The sequence below is a fragment of the Canis lupus genome, chromosome 7, assembly GCF_011100685.1.
Source record: "Canis lupus familiaris isolate Mischka breed German Shepherd chromosome 7, alternate assembly UU_Cfam_GSD_1.0, whole genome shotgun sequence".
NCBI lineage: Eukaryota > Metazoa > Chordata > Mammalia > Carnivora > Canidae > Canis > Canis lupus.
The window spans coordinates 11,819,721-11,840,357 of NC_049228.1; the positions used below are offsets into that span (position 1 = coordinate 11,819,721).

Here is a 20,637-nt window from a genome sequence, read left to right on the forward strand (position 1 = left end):
TTAAGAATCAAATGAATTACTATAGAAAATAAGATTACCAAGAGTTCAAAGGCAAGAGAGTTCACAGTAGGGAAAGCCTAGAGGCTTGCTCACTCTCTCATCTTATGGAAGAGAACTTTAAGGCCCACTCAGGTTAAATTATCAAGCTAAATAGTAACAGAAAACATCAGGTTTGCTGATTCCCATTCCAGTGACCTTCCCACTGCATCAAGCTTTGACACATTTCTTTGTTGACCATTTTAGAATGATCTAGAAATCTGTATCAGTGAAGCAGCAGAGTCTTTTAGAAAACTCACATTGATAACTGTGTCAATACCCACAAACTACTTTCCCCAAATCAGTTAAAAATGAAAAGGTTACATTCATACAACTCTATTACAGGAACGTCTTTTGATATATATGACATCAAATAGCAGATATTAATGATATTTCACTTTTCAACCAGTGGTTTTGACATTAGAATACATAGCCTGTGACTAGGTAATAAAATGCAAGGAATTTGGGTTTTTTGCCCCTTTAGGCACAATTCATCCCCTTGTCATATTTTAAAGCCCTCAGGTAACAAACCCTAAGATCCACAGGAATCTTTACACCCGTGGAGAAGAGATTTCTAAAACTCAACATCAAATCCACTTTTGATTTTCCCTTGAGTTTGTTTCTGTCAATGTTAGGCAGGTAACACATTTCAGCTTTTAAGCCATGAAGTGATCTTTTTTTTTTTTTAGAAAAAAATTGCATTCACAGCTTTAATCTTATATTTCCATGCATATTGAGTTAAATGTTTTAAAACTATCAATTCTGTCAAAACCTAGCAAAGGGAAAACAGGACACCATGCAATCTTAATGTCCAAACTGACTAGTGATTATCAGAAATTAAATGTGCAGGAATTCCAAATCTTTTTTGATCTGAGATGTCTAGATAACTTTTGTTTTTCCATAATTGTATGAGGTTTCTACATAGTATTTAAGAATCAATTATATTGCAATTGATGTAATTAACTCTAATAATCCATTAAAAGTCAGTAGGAGGGCTATTCAAGTCAATAGAAAAGAAGGAGTATATTATGAAGGTGTTATTAACCTATACAGAATTTTACTAGACATTTTCTTTTCTTACATAATAAATACACAGTGGTTAGGAAGGCTGTCATTATAATTTAATGTGAACAATAGCCCATCACTTCTTTTCCTATGCAACCCTTAACTAATTCCATGTACCATGCACAAGTAAAATGAAACCTTTTTTAATCAGGGTACAGTCATATCAATCATCTATTACTCCATGATTAAATTAGAGGTCCTTCCGCAGCTAAGTGGGAGAGAATTGGGTGCTAGCAGAAGTTTCAGACCCACCTTTTCTTTTAGTTGACAAGTCTCCATTTCTGAAGGCTGTCTGTATGTTGTAACTAATCAGAGAGTAAACAGCCATCCAGAAAGTTTTGTTTAGAATATTCTAGCAACCATTAAATCATCATTGAAGCATGACTACATGCTCTCTAGAACTTTGGAGCATTCGGGACATTTTGAATTAAATGAGATGAGACCTACTCCCCTTCATGACATTCTGTATGTCCACACCACTTCCTCATTGTCTTGGTTGGCCCTAGCTGTGAACCTCACAGATATTTCAAACAGCCAACCTCTACAGCCAGTAGAGCTGGCCTGATCATCCCTGGGACTCCAGGTCACAGAGCAACTCCTAGGGTCTCAGCCTGAGTCCCATCCCTTCTCCATCCCTGGTTAAATGAAGTCAGGAGAATATGGTTTAATCACAGGTGAACAACCAGATGTCCTTCTCTCGAAGAACCCTCATCCTTCACTAGGTCTCAATTCTGCTTTTCCAAGTTGATACTGACCAAAAATGTTATACTGTAATATCTGCGTGAAAGGACACTTCCTTATTAGTCTTAGCCACTTATCCTACCATAGACTTCATTAGGAATACACAGTGTTAGCTCCTCCTGACTTTATACATGTATCACAGTAGCTGTCCCCAGCTACGTAGACAGTAAGTATTATCAGGAATAACACTTCCCACACCAATAACAGCAACACTCACAAAGGTATAGAGCCACAGGGGTAATGGGGGGAAAAGCATGGTACCTGGAATCACAAAACTTGGGATGAACACAGGCTTTGCCGGGAACTTGTCATGTGATCCAAAGACTCTCATTCCTGTCTCCTCATCTGAAAAGTGAATGGGAAAGGGATCCAAATCAGAGGGCTGTTGTTAAATCAGCCCCATCACGTTAGTATTAAATTAGACCAATGTGTGAAAAAAGCCTTGTGAATTAGAAAACATCACACAAATCTGAGACTGTGCTTATAGCGTTGTTCTATTACCAAGAGGGGTCCGAGCTAAGGAGAAAAGGGATAAAACAATAATCCTCAAACTTCGGTGCACATGAGATTCATCTTGAGACTTATTTCAAAGTACACATGCCTATTTCCCTGGTGATTTGGATTTGAACTATAGGCTGAGAGAGCCTGGAATAAGCACTTGGCTGAAAATGGCTTCCCATTCATTCATCAGATACTTTAAACCCTAGGAAGTCTTAGAGGACACAAATAATGACAAGATAGAGCTTAATGTTGGGCGACTGCAGATCTACATGTAGAAAGAAGACAACCATCCAGAAATAGATAAAATAGAAGGCTCTGTGTGTCAAAGCAGAAAAGGCAGCAAGTAGGTAAGACCTCTTTTGAGTTTCTCCCTGGAGCCCTGACATACATAAATCTGTATTCCCTGGAAGGAAATTCTGGTTCACTCTGACCCCTCAAGCAAGCACTGCTGGTGCCCCGAGTTCCCTTTTGCACGAACCTTACCTCCAGGCCCCAGAGTCAATGTGAGCCATCGAGTCTCAGCCAGGAATCAAGAAGAGAATGTGGGTCCCATCCCCTCTCCTGGAAAAGCCAGGCCTCACCGTGAAGTGGCATCTCTTACTCAAAGGGTTCATCTCAGAGATGGAACAAAGAACCCTTTTCATTCTGGAGAGCTCCTGTTTTATGTGGTACAGGCAAAGATTGAACAAATCCACCAGAGGCATGGGCAGCCACAGTGACTAGAATGAGACTTCCCCCTCTGAAGGTTTCACTTTGAATCTCCTCCCTAAGGCCAGTCCCGGAGAGAGAATTTGGACACAGCAAAGCAGTGGCTTCAAAGTCACAGCAACTTTCTACATGCCTGGGAGGAGATGGAGAATGTCACCTTCCTTTTTTCTGAAACTCCCATCGTCACTTTGTATAGGTCGCAAGAACACAGAGAAAAGAGACCTGGTCCCGGAGTCAGGAGACCTGGGTTGTCGTCCTGCCCCTGTCAGTGATGAGCTAGGGAACCATCTCCTTTTCTTTGGCCCCATCCTTTTTCCAAAGAGAAAAAATTCAGGATCCTGACATCAACATGAGCTACTTCACAGGGTTAATGTGAGGGCTAGATGAAAAACTACTTTGAAAAGTAAAAAGTGCCGCTGAGCTGTAAGAAATTAATAGTAAAGCCCCCAAGTGAAATTTTTGACCTCTGATTTACCCAATTTGGTAATGAATATTGTCTCCCAATTCACTCAAGTTCTCTCTGCTGCTTGGCTTTGAAAGTATAGGCCGGTGCTCTGATTAAGTCACCACCAGCGATTCCTTTGCAGAGACAGACTTGCAAGACTAGGTGTCGGGGCCTATTGAATTCGCTCCGACTCTCTCTCGACTCCAGCAGGTGTGCCCCCCACTCTCTCCAGGCCTACAGAAGCTGGAAGGGCTCCCGCTCCGCACAGTGCTCTCTCCCACCCCACTACACAGACCCGGAGGTCCCCAAGAACATCTGACCCCTGTCGCATTCATGTGACACCTTTGTTCAGTGCTACATTCACTTGAGAGGGGAAAAAAATACCTCAACCGGGAAATAAATCTTTTACTGCCATTTCATCCTCCCCTCACGTGGCGCTGGAATATCGCTTTAAAGAACATTCTCGTGGCCTTTCCAGTTCTTTCCCTTTAGGTCTGCAAACAGGAGTCACCGTCCAAGGGGAAGCTACTCCCCAGCAGAGCAGTTCTTCAAAGGGGACTTCTTCGGGCAGGAAAAGGGAACGTCTGATACCATAGCTGAATAAACAGACTCATCAAGCCCAGTGCCAGATTGGAAAACCAGGCCCTCTGAGCGTGCAGCCCGCCAGCCGTGCGCCTCCGCCGTGCTCGGGCTCGGGCCCTCTGGTCCCTGTCCCTCTCTGTCCTTCTGGCTGTCCCTTTTTTTTTTTTTTTCCTCTTCCATTCTGTCATCTTCTTCATCAAATGCCTTCACGTTCTTGGGTTTATAAGTACTGTTTGTATTATTATTCATTGACCCATCTAATAGGCTCCATGGGTTTCAAAGCCTATTTTTGTTTTTTGAATTTGATTTAAATTCAATTAATTAACATATAATGTAGTATTGGTTTCAGAGCTAGAGGTCAGTGTTATATAACACCCAGTGCTCATCACATCACGTGCCTTCCTTAATGCCCATCATCCAGTTGCCCCATCCCCCTGCCCCCCACCCCCTCCAGCAATCCTCAGTTTGTTTCCTTCGATTAAGTCTCTTATGGTTTGTCTCCTCTCTGATTTCATCTTGTTTTATCTTTCCCTCCCTTCCCCTATGATCCTCTATTTTGTTTCTTAAATTCCACATCTGAGTGAGATCAAATGATAATTGTCTTTCTCATATTGATTATTACACATAGCATAATATCCTCTAGTTCCCTCCATGTCATTGCAAATGGCAAAATTTCGTTTTTTTATGGCTGAGTAGTATTCTGTTATATATATACACACACATATATATATACCACATCTTCCTTATCCATTCTTCTGTCAATGGACATCTAGGCTCTTACCATAGTTTGGCTATTGTGGACATTGCTGCTATAACCATTGGGGTGCAGGTGTCCCTTTGGATCACTACATTTTTATCCTTGGGGTAAATGCCCAGTAATCAAAGCCCATTTTTGAATCATGAACCGTTCCATCATCTCTACTCCTGCAACTCACATTATCTCAGTATACACCTATCCCCAGTCACCAATGCTTCTCAGTAAGTAGTTCCTCTTAAAGGCAGAACAGATAATTTCACACACTTGATGTTGTAAGCCCTGGATGGATAGCTGAGAAAATCCTAGAGTTGATGGACCCTCCAAAGGTCATTATTTCCAGGGGGGAAAATGACAAATTTATAACCTCCAAAAGATAATTGTCTACTCTGGACTTTGGAAGAGTCCAGAAACTACCAACCCATTTGCCACTCAGCCCAGTGTCTCAGTCTACAGAAGTACCTCCAAATGTCTAAGCTAAATTTATACTGTAATTAGTTTTTCCATGTGAATAGTTGGTCATGAGTGAAATTCCAAACAATAGGTCATAGCAAGGCTTAGGCTTAGAAATTGGAATTTGTCTTTTCCACACTGGAAAATTATGGGGTTTTTCTTTTTAAACAATTATAACCACAAACTTATGGTTATTCAGATAATCTGGACACTAACTAGTTTTAACTACCAGTATACCATACACAGGCAGAGACAATTCTGTGTGGGTTTCATGCAACACATTATCAAATCAATTAGGATTTCTTCAGCCATCCAAAATTTAGGCAGAGGATCTCACTCTGATTGGTTTGTTCTTCATGTTTAATCTCCTCCTTAAAATTTTCTTTGAGAAAGTAATTCTTGAATGATAAATATACTTGTAAAAAGTTTATAAAATTCTCCAGTACCTAATTTTAAAATTAGAGGTCACCTCTTTAATTTATTTAGCTTCTATCCAAAACGGGCTTCTGGCTCATTCCTTATCACAATTCATGATTGTTCTATATAAAATGCCTCTTTACTTGGCTTAAAAAACTTCAAGTTTCAACAAAAGCAACAACAACAGAAAAGTCAAACTAAAGAGAAATGTTTCAGTCAATATCTCATCAGTAAGGATCTCTGAGACCCAAAGCATTGTTCTTTTTTTCTCCAATAGTAAGTTCTTAACCTCAACCACTCAGTAACTTTCCACTGTTCCATCAACATTTATGCATTGGAAGTTATCTTCTAAAAGACTAGTTGTCTAGTTGTCTAGTCTTTTAGACTGGAAGTCATCCAGTCCGAATACTTATAATTATTGTGGAGTAATCACAAGAACAAGCCAATGGTCCTTGATGTCATTAATCATCACCACCACAAAAGTCCAGAGTAGCCATGAACTGGTAAACTTACTTTAGTATTTCCCAAGAGCTCTGCAGTGTCTACTTTAGGAGAAGGAGAAAAAAATTCTAATTTTTTAGAATTTTTAGCTACTCTGATGCTGTCTGACAAGCAACACCTGGATATTTAGAAATAATCCCATCAACAAATAGATATTTCATATGCTTTCTGTATAGACACCACAATTCAATTGCCTATCAAACCAAGAAGAATAACTGGCAGTGACTATTTTTAACCAGTAGGAGTCTAAAATGTGCCTCCTCTCCATTTGACACACATAGATTAGATTCTCAGTTATGCAATCATTGGCGCAAACATCCCCTTAGACAGGCTGAAGGGACAAGATGGGAGACATTCGTTTCAGTTACCTTTGCCCAGGTTTTATTTGTTCTGCAGATCATAAACTTTGGACTTCTTTACCCAACCAGTCATCTTGCACAAACAGTAAACTCTCTCAAAACTTTCTGTTCCCATGAGACCCTTGAGAAAACAAAATAGGAGGGAAAAAAGCATGATTAAAATCTACTTTCTTTGGTCAACATCCTAAAATTGAGCAATTTCTTGACATCTTAAAAGGGACTGGCGTCAGGTTGAGAGTTAGTAAACTCCCTATTGATCCAATAACTGAAATCACTAATAACTGCAGTGAGGATTCTGAGGTTGCAAACACTTGTTCTGTAACTATTTCCTGTTCTTCCATGTAGATTCACAATAACCTTACCCATATTTACCCTGCATAAGCAGTGGATGCTAAGCTTTCAGATCACACAGTTCTATCAGTAAAAATACTTAAGGTATATGCAACTTGTCTGTTTTTACTTATAAATTACATGTGTATTACTTTATTGTGTGCATCAAAAATATACAAACCCTGGGGTACCTGGCTGGCTCAGTTGGCTGGTTGGTTGGTAGAGAGTTGCTATACATGCAACTCTCTATCTCAGGGTCATGAGTTCAAGCCCCATGTTGGGCTGTGAGCTTATATATATATAAGATACATATATCTTTTTAAAAAAGATTTTATTTATTTATTCATGAGAGACACCGAGGAGAGGCAGAGATATAGACAGAGGGAGAAGCAGGCTCCCCGTGGGGAGCCCACTGGGGGACTTGATCCCAGGATACAGGGATCATACCCTGAGCCAAAGGCAGATGCTCAACCACTATGCCATCCAAGTGCCCCCTAAGATGAAAATTTTAAAATAAACAGAAGACTTAATATCTCCTTTCTGCACATCGAGGGATCATATTGGATTCTCCACGGGGTATCAATATTCTACTTCTGAACAAGCTGCTTTAAGAATGCAGTGACCTACCACTGTCCCAAACTCAATCACTACTTTGCCCTAATCAAAACCTGTTTTCAAAAAAAGATCTGCCATCAGTCATGATCATCTTATGTGAATGAGGACCCATCATTATATGAATGCTTCCAGCAGGATTTGCATTTTCAGTATAAGCCTAATTAGGAGAAGAAAGGTTTATTTCATGTTACTGTAATATCAGGGATGTCAAGATAATTTATGATTTTTGAAGGATAGAAAATACTTCTTGGTGACCCTAAAATCAGACAACTTGCAGTGCCCCTGACCTAGCACATAGGCTGTGGCAGCATCAAACTTTGTAATATGAAAAGGTTTTAGGGACAGCAAATTGGTTAGAAAAGGGAAGAGTGGTGATGACACATGCTAGGAGATTTTTCCTGAGGCCAAGCACAAGTTTCTACTTAAACTGTATGTCACTGGGACGCCTGCGTGGCTCAGTAGTTGAGCATCTGCCTTCAGCTCAGTGCATGATCCTGGAGTCCCAGGATCAGGTCCTGCATCGGGCTCCCTGCATGGAGACAGGCATTCTCCCTCTGCCTGTGACTTTGCCTCTCTCTCTCTCTCTCTCTCTCTCTCTAATAAATAAATAAATATTGTATGTCATTTAGGAGCCAGAACAGGGAGATAGCTATACATTATAAAGGAAGAGTTTAAGTCGTCCAAGTCATGCTCATAGTCCTCTCCAATTTTTTAAAACCTTGATAAACTCCCATAAGGCTGACATGAAACGTCAAAGGCTTGGTAGCCTCAGTTGAAGAGTAAGACTTCCATAATTCAAGAAAAAATATCATGTTTGCCACAAATAATCAATCACAGTTATTCACATAGCTGAAGTACTTTGGTTTATCGTGAATTCCTGAAAAGAATTTCGCCAGAGAAAAGATGAGCAATAATTTAGATTATTTTCATCTTTGTGAATATGTAGTTGAGGTACTTTAAAACTCAGAATAATCCCACTTCACATATGTATTAATCCAATTCATCAGGTAATTACAAAATATGCTTGATTTTAACAGAAAGAAAGTAGAGCATGGAGCATGTTGTGCCCTCTGCATGTATGGATGCATATACAACACATACGCATGTGCATATACTTCTGTATATAAGGAAGCTCCTGCCATTCAGTTTAACATCTGATAAGAAGGTGGGCAAATCAGGTGCCCACAAAAAGTTATAAAGCAATACATCTATCAGCAGGCGCACAACAACAACATAGCCCAAAACACTTGAAATAAATATGCACTGGCCAAATGAAGAGAAAGGTATAATTAAAATTTATTACGAATTTCCAGAGGCATAGGGACAGGCATTTCAGACAGATAAATAAACTGGCATGAAAAGTGGAAAGAAGTTTAATTTAGCAAATGATACCCAAGGGACACAAGATTCAGTAGTGTGAGAAAAGTATCCAATCTGATGAAGTACGAGTCACAAAGTCAAAGTTAATGGAGGAGCCTTGTTATATGGCACTTAAGCCAAAATTTAGTTTTGCTCAAAATATCTACGCAATTAAGGCAAAGTATGTATTATTATTGTTGTTGTTTTACCTAAAATATCCCCTGTAATGTCCTTTCATGGCAGGTGAGATAACATAGATGCACAGACGTAATCTAAGGCGGCATAATATGATACCAGCTTCATGGCAGGGAATTGACAAGCGTGTGCAGGAATTTCTGCCTGCTTTGGGGCCTTTTCAGGCTTTGACCTTTGTTTCTGAAATGTCAAGGGATCTCTTGTGTCATCATGAGCCCCCTCCCCCAGCCCCTCAGAGCTGTTACCGTGAAATGGACCTAAACTATGCCAAAAACGATAAGACCTGAGGATTGCTGAGCACCACCAATTCTTCTGTCAACATTCCTGTCCTGAAATCTCCTTTTACTTACCGAACCTAGATCACCTTCCTTTAATGACATAGGAGGGAAGAAAACTGAGGCGAATAGTCTATTATCTCTCTCCAAAAGAGAATTCTCCAGAGGGAGATGGAAAACACGGCCTGTCTCGTTTCTTCTGCATTTTCTGGGTTCCACATTTTCCTTTGTAATGGCCACAGCTTGCTCCACCTACTCATGGTCAAAAGGAATGGAAGCTCACCAGGGACAAAAATCTGCCTTTTCGGTGTCTTAGATACTCCCCACCACAAGTTTAAAATGTTAGTTTTAGCCTCCATTCACAGCAGGAACTCAATGTGTTAAGCAACAGATGACATCCCAGTTTTGCTTAGGTGTTTTAGAGAATGCATGCACCGATCAGCTCATCAAATGGATCACACAAGCTATGGATCAGATAATCACAAATTTCATTCAATGTGGTTATTGAAGAAGTCAAAATGACTAGACCACAAATTATCATATTACCGCTTACCAGTTTAATAGCCAAATATACTTGTTTTTGAGATTTATCTAGCTCAGCAGTGGATTGTGAAAACTGTCAAGTAAACACTAAAGCTAAGATGGATTTTAATCCCCACAAGGGCAGAGACCATGCCTGTTTAATTCAACATGTTTCCCCAGGCACGTTATCATAGTGCCTGTCACATGGTAGGTACTTTCAATAGCTTGTCATTAGCCGCCATCATTTCTGTCCTTCCTCAAATGCACAAGCCATCCCCCTACTGTGAAAGGGACTCTATTTCTCCAACTCCTGGAATCTGGGTTGGCTGGTGACTGCTTTGAGAAACAAAACGTAGAAGAACTGACCTATATGACTTCTAAGGCTAGGCCTTAAGAGGCTTTGCAACTTGTATGTGGATTTTAGAGCATTTGCACTGGGGGAAGCTGGTCACCATGCAAGAAGGCTGATTACCAAGAGAGCAACAGGCTCTGAGGGAGCCCAAGCTAACTATGTGAAGAGAAAAAGATTCCTGACTAGTCCCACACCAGACATATGAATAAGGAAACCTTTCACTGGCTCCAGCCTCAGCTACCATAGAACTGCAACCATATGAGGGACTCAAGTAAGAGCAGCAGAAGCCATCGACCTTAAGAACCAAGAGTGATAATAATAAATTGTTGCACTAAGTCACTAGGTTTTGGAGTCGTTTATTACGCAGCAACAGATAACTGGAATAGTGTTCAATGCTTATTGAATAATTTATAAAAGCAGCCCTTAGAATAAAGGGTTCCCAAATGAACCCATGAAATCCATTAAATAAATTATTAAGGTGATGTCAACAATGGTAAAGACTATCAGAAAATTGGACAACTCTGTGGATAATTAAGGCCAAGAGGAAATCTGCTACAGAGTAGAGAAAGTAAATTTTTTTTGAGAGTGGAATTTTCCAGATTCACTAACCATCTTGACTGCATTCATTAGATGATTGCTCAATGCTCTACTTCCCTTTACACAAAATAAACTCATGATTGTGTTCCATCCATGATTCTAGGTGCAAAGTAGGAGAAAATACATTTACCAAGAAGGAACATGGGTAACCAAGGGAAATAGATTTTAGGGAGCTTGGTTTTTCTATGAAGACTAACTTCTCTCTATTCTTTTAATTTTGTAAAATAGACTTTGGTCCAGGTACACTGTGTAAAACAACTAAATATAGCCATAGATCAGGGTGGGTGGGAATGGAAAAGAGAGGCTAAATACTGGGCACTGGCAACTGTTACATCATCACATCCCCCATAATTGTGCTATTATGCACACAACATTTCAGCTGGATATGGTCACCACTTTATAATGATAATAAGATTAATTAGTGACATGATCCATATCTTTCATTTCTTTGATGGTTGTAAATAAGTCTGAGTCATTCTACTATTATTTTTACCATAGGCACAATAGTCTTACCTTTTTTTGATGAGGAAAATAAATATCAAGAGGATGTCTTTAATCTTCCACGGGGTTTTAACTTTGTGCCTTTTCTAGATGAAACCACACCAGGGTCTGGCCCTCCCTTTCCTGAGTATCCTTTTCTTCTGGCTGAACAGGTCCTTTCTAACACCCGAGTCTACCTCATCCCCTCCTCACTTACACAATACTCCCCACTCTGCCCCTATGTGAACTCATAAGCCCCATTTTCTCAAAGAAATCCCAGCTCTGCCAAAGCACAAAAGCCATGCTCAAAGCCGAGTGAATAAAATATAGAAACACTTTGACTAACTCTACACAACCAATTTGATGTATATATGTTTGTTTTAAACTGCATTATATACACACACACACACACATTATTGGCAATCTCTATGGATCCAATAACCGTGATAATGGTTATTTAAATGATGTTATTTAATGATCAAATGATACTTTGATCATTATCAAATCCTCCTCTTTTTGGTTATGTGGACAGGACCTGAGCTCAAGCTTGTCACTTGTCACTTGTAGCAGCACTACATGGTCACTCTGAGTAGACGAGGAAGGAGAATCGCTTCAGCTGGGGAAGAAACTAGGGCAGCCGTTAGAGAGAATCATCAGATTCCATGAACAGGACCCTTGAAATCTAACTTAAATATATGGGGACAACTTTCTTATTTGCTATTGATTCTGTTGTCATTCCATCCAAATCAATTCACAAGTTTCTCGGGTTTTTTCCTGGTAATGTCTGGTACCCGGGAATAAAGAATTGATCAACATCTGTCCTCAAGAATGAAAAGGAAATGAGTTATGGAGGGATGACCGTTTGGGTTTCCTATGGGAAAGACAAGAAGCATTTGTGCCTGACATCTTTCATCGAGACTCAGTAAGTACCATCTTTGTCCTTCTAAGCTCCCTTCTGTCCCATAAGGGCTGAAAGCCTGACAACCAAATTCCCAGGTTCTTTTGGCAGTGGGGTTCTGGGTACCATGTGCCACTGAGAGATGCTCTTGCCATCATCGGAAAGTGGAAGGAAAAAGCCATTTTTCCTTATCAGTAGCTACAAGCAGGTGTGTGGGCATTGGCAGAAAGCAGACCTGGGGTTATGTGTCAGCTTCCGAGCATCCTCCTAGCCTCACCCCCATCGGTGCTGTAGGCAGCTGAGATCATCGGTGGCAACTTGATGTCCTGGTGAGCCTTCACTTTCACCTATCCTGAAAGTTAGCAAGAGCACCCTTCCTCTTCATTCCCTGGCTATCCCAGTGATTCTGGTTTTATAATTTTCTAATTCCTTACACTGAATTCCTCCCTGATGAAATACTCTGAGTATTTCAGAATGTGAATGAGTATGTATCAGTAATAAACAACCCTCAAACCCTGGCTAGTATAACAAAATACAGGTCATTTCTTGTTCAGGTCATGGGCTGAGTGGTTTCTATCTTCTGGCTACCATCTGGAACATGTGTCCTTCAAGATCTCCATGGAAGAGGGGGCAAAAGAAAACATACACGTACTCTTACCTCCCTGGATCAAAGGTGAGTACAATACTTCTGTTTACACTTCGTTACAAAGAATTGGTCCTATGGCCTCAATTAAATTGCAGAGGAGAGGGGATTATGATCTTCCCGTGTGTCCATAGAAAATAGATCCTTTGGTGAACACATTACATTGCATCTGCCACAAGAGGCTTACATTTTTCTGACTAAACTCGACTATTATACTTAGTACCAGTACGGTGTCCTGCAAAAGAACCCTAAAATATGTGGCATTGACTCCGTGGTCAAGTGGCAAAAAGCAGATACATTCCCCTGGATGGCTGGAGATCCATATCATGCAGTGGAAAAATACTTGGCAAAACTGCTGCTTTCAGTAACTTGAAAATCAGACCATGTGACTCTAGAGCTTAGAGGTGAAAAGTAGCACGTGTTGGTTATTATTGGCTGCTTTGGACAACATAATAGAAGAAGAAGAGGGTATCAGGAAATAATTGACTGCCTTTTAAGCGAAGGTGAGAAGAAAAAGTAACTGCTTCTAGAGCTCCCTTCTGCTATCAATTTCTATAACAGTCAAAGTAAGTAATGTCTGCGGATAAGACAAGCAATTCCCCAACACTCAGGGGCTTAACAAATGAACATTTATTTTTCACTCAGAAACAGTCTCATGTGGACAGTCCTGGTCGGGCAGCTGTTCTGGGCTGCCCTTCTCCAAGGAGTGATTCAGGAATTCACGTTCCTTCCAGGTAATGACTTTATGTCTTCTATGCATGGATGATATCAAGGCATTTTCTAGCCAGAAGATGGACAGACAGAGACAGAGACAGAGAGGGAGCAGGCTACGTGCAGTCTTAACTGAGCCCCAACGTGACACACATCTCTTCAATTCAGCTCCTGGTCCTCTGATGAGAACTAGTCATGTGCCCCGCCCCCCCCATCACTGCAAGAGAGGCTGGGAAATGTAGTCTCCTGCTGAGCATTCGCATCCCAGGGTAGAAGGAGAAGATGCATCTTTTCTCCCAACTCAAGTCTTATTCTCATCTTATTCTCACTGTGGGAAGTAACTCAGCAGAAGAAAGGGGGGTCAGAAAGATCTAACAGAGCAAACAAGGTACCTGCAAGGTTTGTGATGCTTTTCCTACTTCCTTTTTGGAAAAGATTGTATTTATTTATTCATGAGAGACACACAGAGAGAGGCAGAGACATAGGCAGAAGGGGAAGCAGGCTCTCCGCAGGGAGCCGGATGCAGGACTCAATTCCAGGACCCCAGGATCACGCCCTGAGCCAAAGGCAGCCACTCAACTACTGAGCCACCCAGGTGTCCCCTTTTCCCACTCCCTTTTTCTAAGTTCTTCGGGGTTTTTTCAGGTTTTGTGTTGGCTTTGGGGTGAGAGTTTCTAGAGTTCCTTTTTTTCCTCTTTGTTCAGTTATTAATAGAGACTACTCATCACCGCTGGATGAAAATGATGAATGTGATACAGACAGTTTTCAACTGTTCGATAACACGATCAGAGAGGGGCCTCTATCACTCGCGGATGCAACTTTTATCCATTTTCAGTTTGAAGGGGAAAAAAATAAGCAGTTTTTGAAAATGCGAAATGTAAATACTTATGATGTGCAAATGCCAGATTCCTCCATGAGAGGTGACCAGCCCGGATGACTATTGCTCCCTCACAGCCTCCCTGACTGTATGCTGTATTTTGGGGGGTGTAGGACTGAAAAATAAGGCCACAATTCCTATCCCAATAGTTCCTGTCCTTTGGAATAATCCCCAATGTAATGAGTGGGGATTGGTCTGCTCAGAAATCTGAGTTTTCTAACTTTAATTGGCATCCATGTTGAGCAAGACTCAACTCTGTCAATTCTGTGTCATTATTTGGCAAAGAGTCCCAGTAAAGCCATGGCCTCACAGCATCTTTCTATTTCTGTGTTTGCTCTCTTTTCTGGTGAGGTAGCTGACATGAAGCTAGAGGCCTGGAGCCCTGACAAGCTCCTAGGGGTACTTTTGAATATAAGAGCACTATTCAGTATATTTGGGGCAGCAAAAACAATAACAATACTGACATGCTTTACATCCTTGCCAGATATTGTGCAAGCACTGTCACATTTACTCTTCCCAAAAATGCTGTGAAGCAGGTATGGTTATTATTATCCCTATTTTATAGATGGAGAAACTGAGGCATGGAGACACTAAATCACTCTTGAGATGTAGCTACTGATCGTTCCTTCAAGAACTTCAACTTGATTCTGTTCTGCAAAGCCGACAGCTGAACCACTCTATTATCAGTCTATTTCCATAAAAACAACCCAAAGAGTTGGCATGATGACAACGGGAGTCGGGCAGGTCGATCCTCAGAAAATAAGGGGAAAACATGCAAATTTCCACAGAAATGAATCATAAAAATAATAATTACCAACATTTCTTGAACACTTGCTAGATGCCAGGCACTGTTCTAAATCCTTTATGTGGATTAACTCATGGAATCTCATAACAATCCTAAGAGATGAGTGTTATTTATTCCTATCATCCTAATTTTTTTTTTTCAGAAACTGAAGTGCAGAGGGATTAAGTTTCAGGATCACACAACCGGCAATTAGTAAGATGTAGAGGTCTTGAAATAAGAGTGCCACGAACCTATTTGTCCTCTGTGGAGATAAAAATGGGCAGGAAAGATAACTTTTGAAAGTTCTTTGCATAGCTCACCTTCTGTGACTCGCTCACACAGTCTGAACCATCCTTTAGGCAACGTGGATCCAAAGCTCTGGTCCAACCTCTTGCCTTGCTCCAAACTCAGGAAGTTTTGGATGATGGCTGTGTGTCCTCAGAGCATCCCTCATCCCTCCCTCACCAGACCAGGAGGGTTCCAGTGCCAAGGAGCTCTTCTGTCCTATTGAAAGAAAAGAATGGTTGCCTCTGAAATAAGTACAAAGAGCAAGCAAATTTAGTCAGTTTATGCAAAACACAAAATGGCATCTGCCATCTGGAAAAATACACCAAAGCCGTGAGCCGTCAAGTCCCTTTCAAGACTTTGGCATGTAAAACCAACATTTTTTTTTTTTTTTAAGTCTGAAAGGTCCATGTGAACTCCCAGTTTCATTAAATATAATTCCCTCTTCCCCATTCCTGCCATTGGCCATCCACTCTCCCAGCACACACACTCCCCCAGTTAAAATACACATACATATGTACAATTTCCCCCCTTCTCCGAGGTACAAAGATCATTGGGAAGGTGGCCTTGACGACAGAGGGCTTTTTAAAAAGACTTTTTTAATCATTATTTCTTTTACATTTAAAATGATTTAAACAAATGCACTCGCTGTGGTATTGTATACATCTGTATATCGGGAGGCTAGTTTTTCATTGACATTCCAGAGGTCCCAAAATTGTGGGGTGACACTGCTGCTGTCTTTATGATCACACCCTTGTGATACTGCCTCCACCAGCACTCACTTCAAGGACGTCCAGCCTTGAACAAGGAGGGTTGCACTCAGGCTTTGCCTCGGTTTCAGGCAGGGCGAGCAGGGCATCCAGGCAGAAATGCGTCCATCACACAGGCGTGGAAAGAAGATGCTGGAGGCACTTACTTAAGAGTTATGGTTAAATGGACAGGAACTGAGACCTGGAAAATCACCAGTGAGGTGTAAGCAGGAAGCTGATCACGCCCCACGGACTGAGAAGGGACAGAAGTATGGCTGAGGATGAACTTAAATACAGGCTTGGAATCAAGGAGTCTGGAGCATCATCAAAAACAGCAGCTAAGGGATCCCTGGGTGGCGCAGCGGTTTAGCACCTGCCTTTGGCCCAGGGCGCGATCCTGGAGACCCGGGATCGAGTCCCACGTCGGGCTCCCGGTGCATGGAGCCTGCTTCTCCCTCTGCCTATGTCTCTGCTTCTCTCTCTCTGTGACTATCATAAATAAATAAAAATTAAAAAAAAAAAAAACAGCAGCTAAGACGAGAACACTGACCAGCACATACAGAACGATAACTAGATGCAGGACGTGATTCCCATGGGCCAGCTACTTCATGCACATTAGATCATTGTCACAACAGCTCTCTGACGGAGGTACTTGACACGTGAGAAAACTGGGATCCAGAGAGGTTAGGTCACACTGTTGGTGGGGGTGTCTACACTTAAAGCTGGGTGGTCCGACTTCAGAGTTTATCCTATTACCACCATGTTTTACAGCCCAGCATATATGTGTAGCTTAAACCTAAAAGATAGATATCATGGGACTTTGAATTTTCTCCTGGGAGTAGAAAAGCAGGTCACTTGTACTTAATGGATTGCTCTGTATTTCCCTGTTCTCTAGAATCAAAATATTTCAAAGGTTGCTGGGCAAAGAAGCTAAAACGTGCTTCATGTGAAGGAAAAAAGGTAAAATTTGGTTAATGAAGAAGACTTGTTTTCTCAAGAACAGAGGAGCTTGAGAGGCCAGAAGCCAGCAGGAGGGTCTGAGTGGCAGCCAGGACTGGTCCCAGGGCTGTTCAGATCAGATTTCACTGCTGTGGATGAATAGGATACACCTTTTGTCTGCAACCATCCAGGTCTTCCCAGGTGGATGCCCTTCCAGGGTTGAGGATGATTCCTGAGGTTGGACCTTTGAGAGTAGAGGAGGGCTTGTGGGCTGGGGGGACGGAGGCAGGGATGATGAGCTGGGAATGGTTCACTCCCCCAGAGCTGACCTGATCAGAGCGTCAGATTCTGCACTTCTTCCCTTGGCATTGTTTGTTCCCGTGTGTTGAATCCCTGACTGTCTTTTTCAGTTATCCCCACCTCTGCTCAGAAGTGCCTGATGACGGGTTATTTCTCAGTTGCAATAAAATTAGGTGAAGTCTCCTAAAAGTTGGTGTGTTATGCATAACTTGCTTTAACAAAAAGAGGCATAGCTTGGAGTCAGCCAGACCTCGATTAAAACCCTAGCTCTGCTACTTACCAGCTGTGTGACCATGGACAATTTATTTAACTACTATGGTCCTCAGTTTCCTCATCTGTAAAATGCAAGACACTAGCTAGAAGGATTAGATTGGCTCAGCATAATAATAATATGAATTTTAATTATTCAGTATACTTGCTATTAATAATAATTAGTACATAGTATATAGTATATATAGTATTATTATTATTATTACACGGTATATAGTATATATAGTATATACTATTAATAATAATTATTAATTATATTATTATACTATACTAACAAATTACTGCTCTCATCAGTGACCGTGATAACATCAGATTCTATCACAGTAGAAGACCCATTCCTGCCACTTCTGGGAAGTTGCCAAGTTGCTACAGAAATGATGTGACAACGGACTCCAATATATTATTGAAATGACATTCTCCAACTCCAGGGGCTGAGGAGCTTGTTGCTGCCACAGAAGCCCCTTTAGGCCAGTCTTTTGAGTGTCACTTACACCAGTTTGGAAGTAATCTGCTTGCTCGCCCTTCCAGCAAAGGATGTCATGATCAGCTAATGGAAAGTGACAAGAAGGGATATAATGAATGAGAGGGAGTTAAAGTTTGGGATAAAAAAAAAAGAGCCTTGTTCTTTTGGGGAATGCACAATGCTAAGCATACCATGTTAAATCGTGCGTGTCAAATAATGGACTAATTAAGAATCTTCGTCCAGTTTTTTTTCACATCTCATTTCTGTTGTCCTTTCGTAGATGTATTTTCAAATTAGCTCTTAGCTCTTTAAATAAGCACCAAGGGGAAAGAAAAAAAAAAAAACTTGTCTATCAGAGAAGCAAAAGATAAATGTAAAAGGAAATGCACCAGGAATGGAGATGAGGGCTTTGCAGGATATGTTGGGAAGTTTTATAATCATAGCAGCAACTTCTTGAATAATGGAATTTAATAACATATAATAAACTATGATCTAGGAGAACTCTGATTCAATCCCACTAATTGTTTGAGCCAGTGAAATGAAGGCAAAGTTTATCGTGCCAACATGCTGCTAATGCCACTGAACACCGCAGGGGACAGACAATTGTTCCCAGCTGCCTACCTCCTCACACCCAGAGGGCACATGGTCCCTGCCCTCCAAACACCAGACTGAATCCTCAACTTTCAATGGCAATCCTAGTTCTAGGACTTTAAAGTCACAGAAATGTAATTTTTGCAATCAACAAACTATTGTATTAAGCTGAGAACAGAGGGGTAACTAGATACAAAGCCTCCAATTAGGTTATAAAAAATAATAACCAATATGCTTTCATGCTAATGCTAAAAAGTACAAAAACCTATAATAAATCTAATTGAGCACATGATCATAAGCACTGTTTTTCTACCTACATAGTTCTGCTATATTAAGGTATACTCCAAATAGAGAAACACATTTTTTTCACTGTTATTGAAAAGTATGTGCATTTTTTCTTTCTAATTTGGATCATTTTACCAATGTCAAAAAAATGGGGAGGTATAATGAAGAAAAATGATTTTCTCTGTCATTACTCATTGATTATGTTTAAGCATAAAAATGAAGGAAGGAATTGCAGCAATTATCTGGATAATTCAGATCTCCCCTAAAAGATTAGAGGTCTCTAATAAAAACATATTGTTTTTGCCTGAATTATTCAGATAATAGCATTAGTTTTCACCTTTATGAGTGTGGATCAGGCTATTGATGAAAACTCTTTTGAAATCATTTAAAGGAGTTTTGTTTCTTTTGGGGGGTTTTCTGACAATTCAGGGTATGACTTCTTTGTACCTAAACTTTAATGTACATCAAAAATACAATCTAAAATTCTACAGAACGTTTTGCAAAGCAGCCACTTAAATGACTATATCTAAAAAAAACCAACCAACCAATAAACCATAACAAATGTGAAGAATAGATATTACCTTCCTTTTCCCAAATTGGTCCGTGAAATCTTGGTTACTTTGTGGGGCAAAAAGGGGAATGAAATCCCTCTGTAAACTGATAGTCTAAAACCAGGAAAATTAGTCTTGTGCCACGGCTGTGAGACGCTAATAAAGAAAACATCGTTAGAAGAGATTAAGGTTCAAATCAAGGTCAGAAAAGAGACTGGTTGAGGAAAACTGCCATGTCCCATTGCGTGGCAGCCTCGGTGAGACAGTTTGCCCCTGAATCAGTCTTAGGTTGAAAAATTACACTGTTGGGGTTAATAAAGAGGCTGGGCATTTGTTTGGACTGAGACTTCAATTAAAATGTTATTTGGGGCAGCCAGAGCTAATGTCTTGCTTAGAGGTAAACTGAACTGCCTTTTAAGAGGTTGGAAAAAAAAGACGCAGCAGAAGAAGAAAAAAGACCACCTAATCTGTCAAAGACCCTGAATAACTGGCAGGAAGAATTGTGTTTGCTGGACTTGTGCCCAACTCAGCAGTGAGCATTCTTAAGGGTTTTGTGACATCATCTGGGGCAGCTGAGGTTTTCGGAGTTTGTGATTGTTGCGCTGGGTGAGGAATCTACCGTTCAGCTGAGCCTTCTTGGAGACAAAGAAAAAAAATCTGGGTGGTGTAATATGCCAAGGTTTGGGCTTGGGGGGTTGTTTTTTTGTTTTTGTTTTTGTTTTTTAATGCCACAAAAGAGGTAGAACCAAGAATTCTGGAGTTTTAGTCTCATGATTCTAGCCCAGAAACAAAAATTGATGAATACAGTTAATTGAATTTCTTGGTCCATACCAATTCGCCCACAGTTAAACAAAACCACCAAAGTTTGCTTTCATTTCACTTCTTTAGGGTAAATGAAAATCCACCCTGAATGAACTCCTTCTTCTCTATATTCACTCCTATATTCCACAGAGATTCATTAAACATGTTTACTCTGGCCAGCATTAGGCATACCTTGGTCAACA

General features: G+C 40.7%; 1 long non-coding RNA gene across 5 annotated transcripts in view; it reads right to left on the reverse strand.

Moving 5' to 3' along the window:
* Positions 1-20,176, reverse strand: part of LOC119872500 — a 129,824-nt gene extending 109,648 nt beyond the window's left edge. For 2 of the 5 annotated variants that reach the window (XR_005361952.1, XR_005361949.1), the window contains exons 1-4: positions 19,664-20,176; positions 15,521-15,704; positions 6,572-6,683; positions 2,104-2,187 (exon numbers count right to left, since the gene is read on the reverse strand). This is a non-coding gene — a long non-coding RNA (uncharacterized LOC119872500). The remainder of the gene's footprint in view (positions 1-2,103; positions 2,188-6,571; positions 6,684-15,520; positions 15,705-19,663) is intronic. The other 3 variants (XR_005361950.1, XR_005361951.1, XR_005361948.1) reach the window with 2 other exon arrangements.
* Between the last annotated feature and the right edge of the window lie 461 nt (positions 20,177-20,637).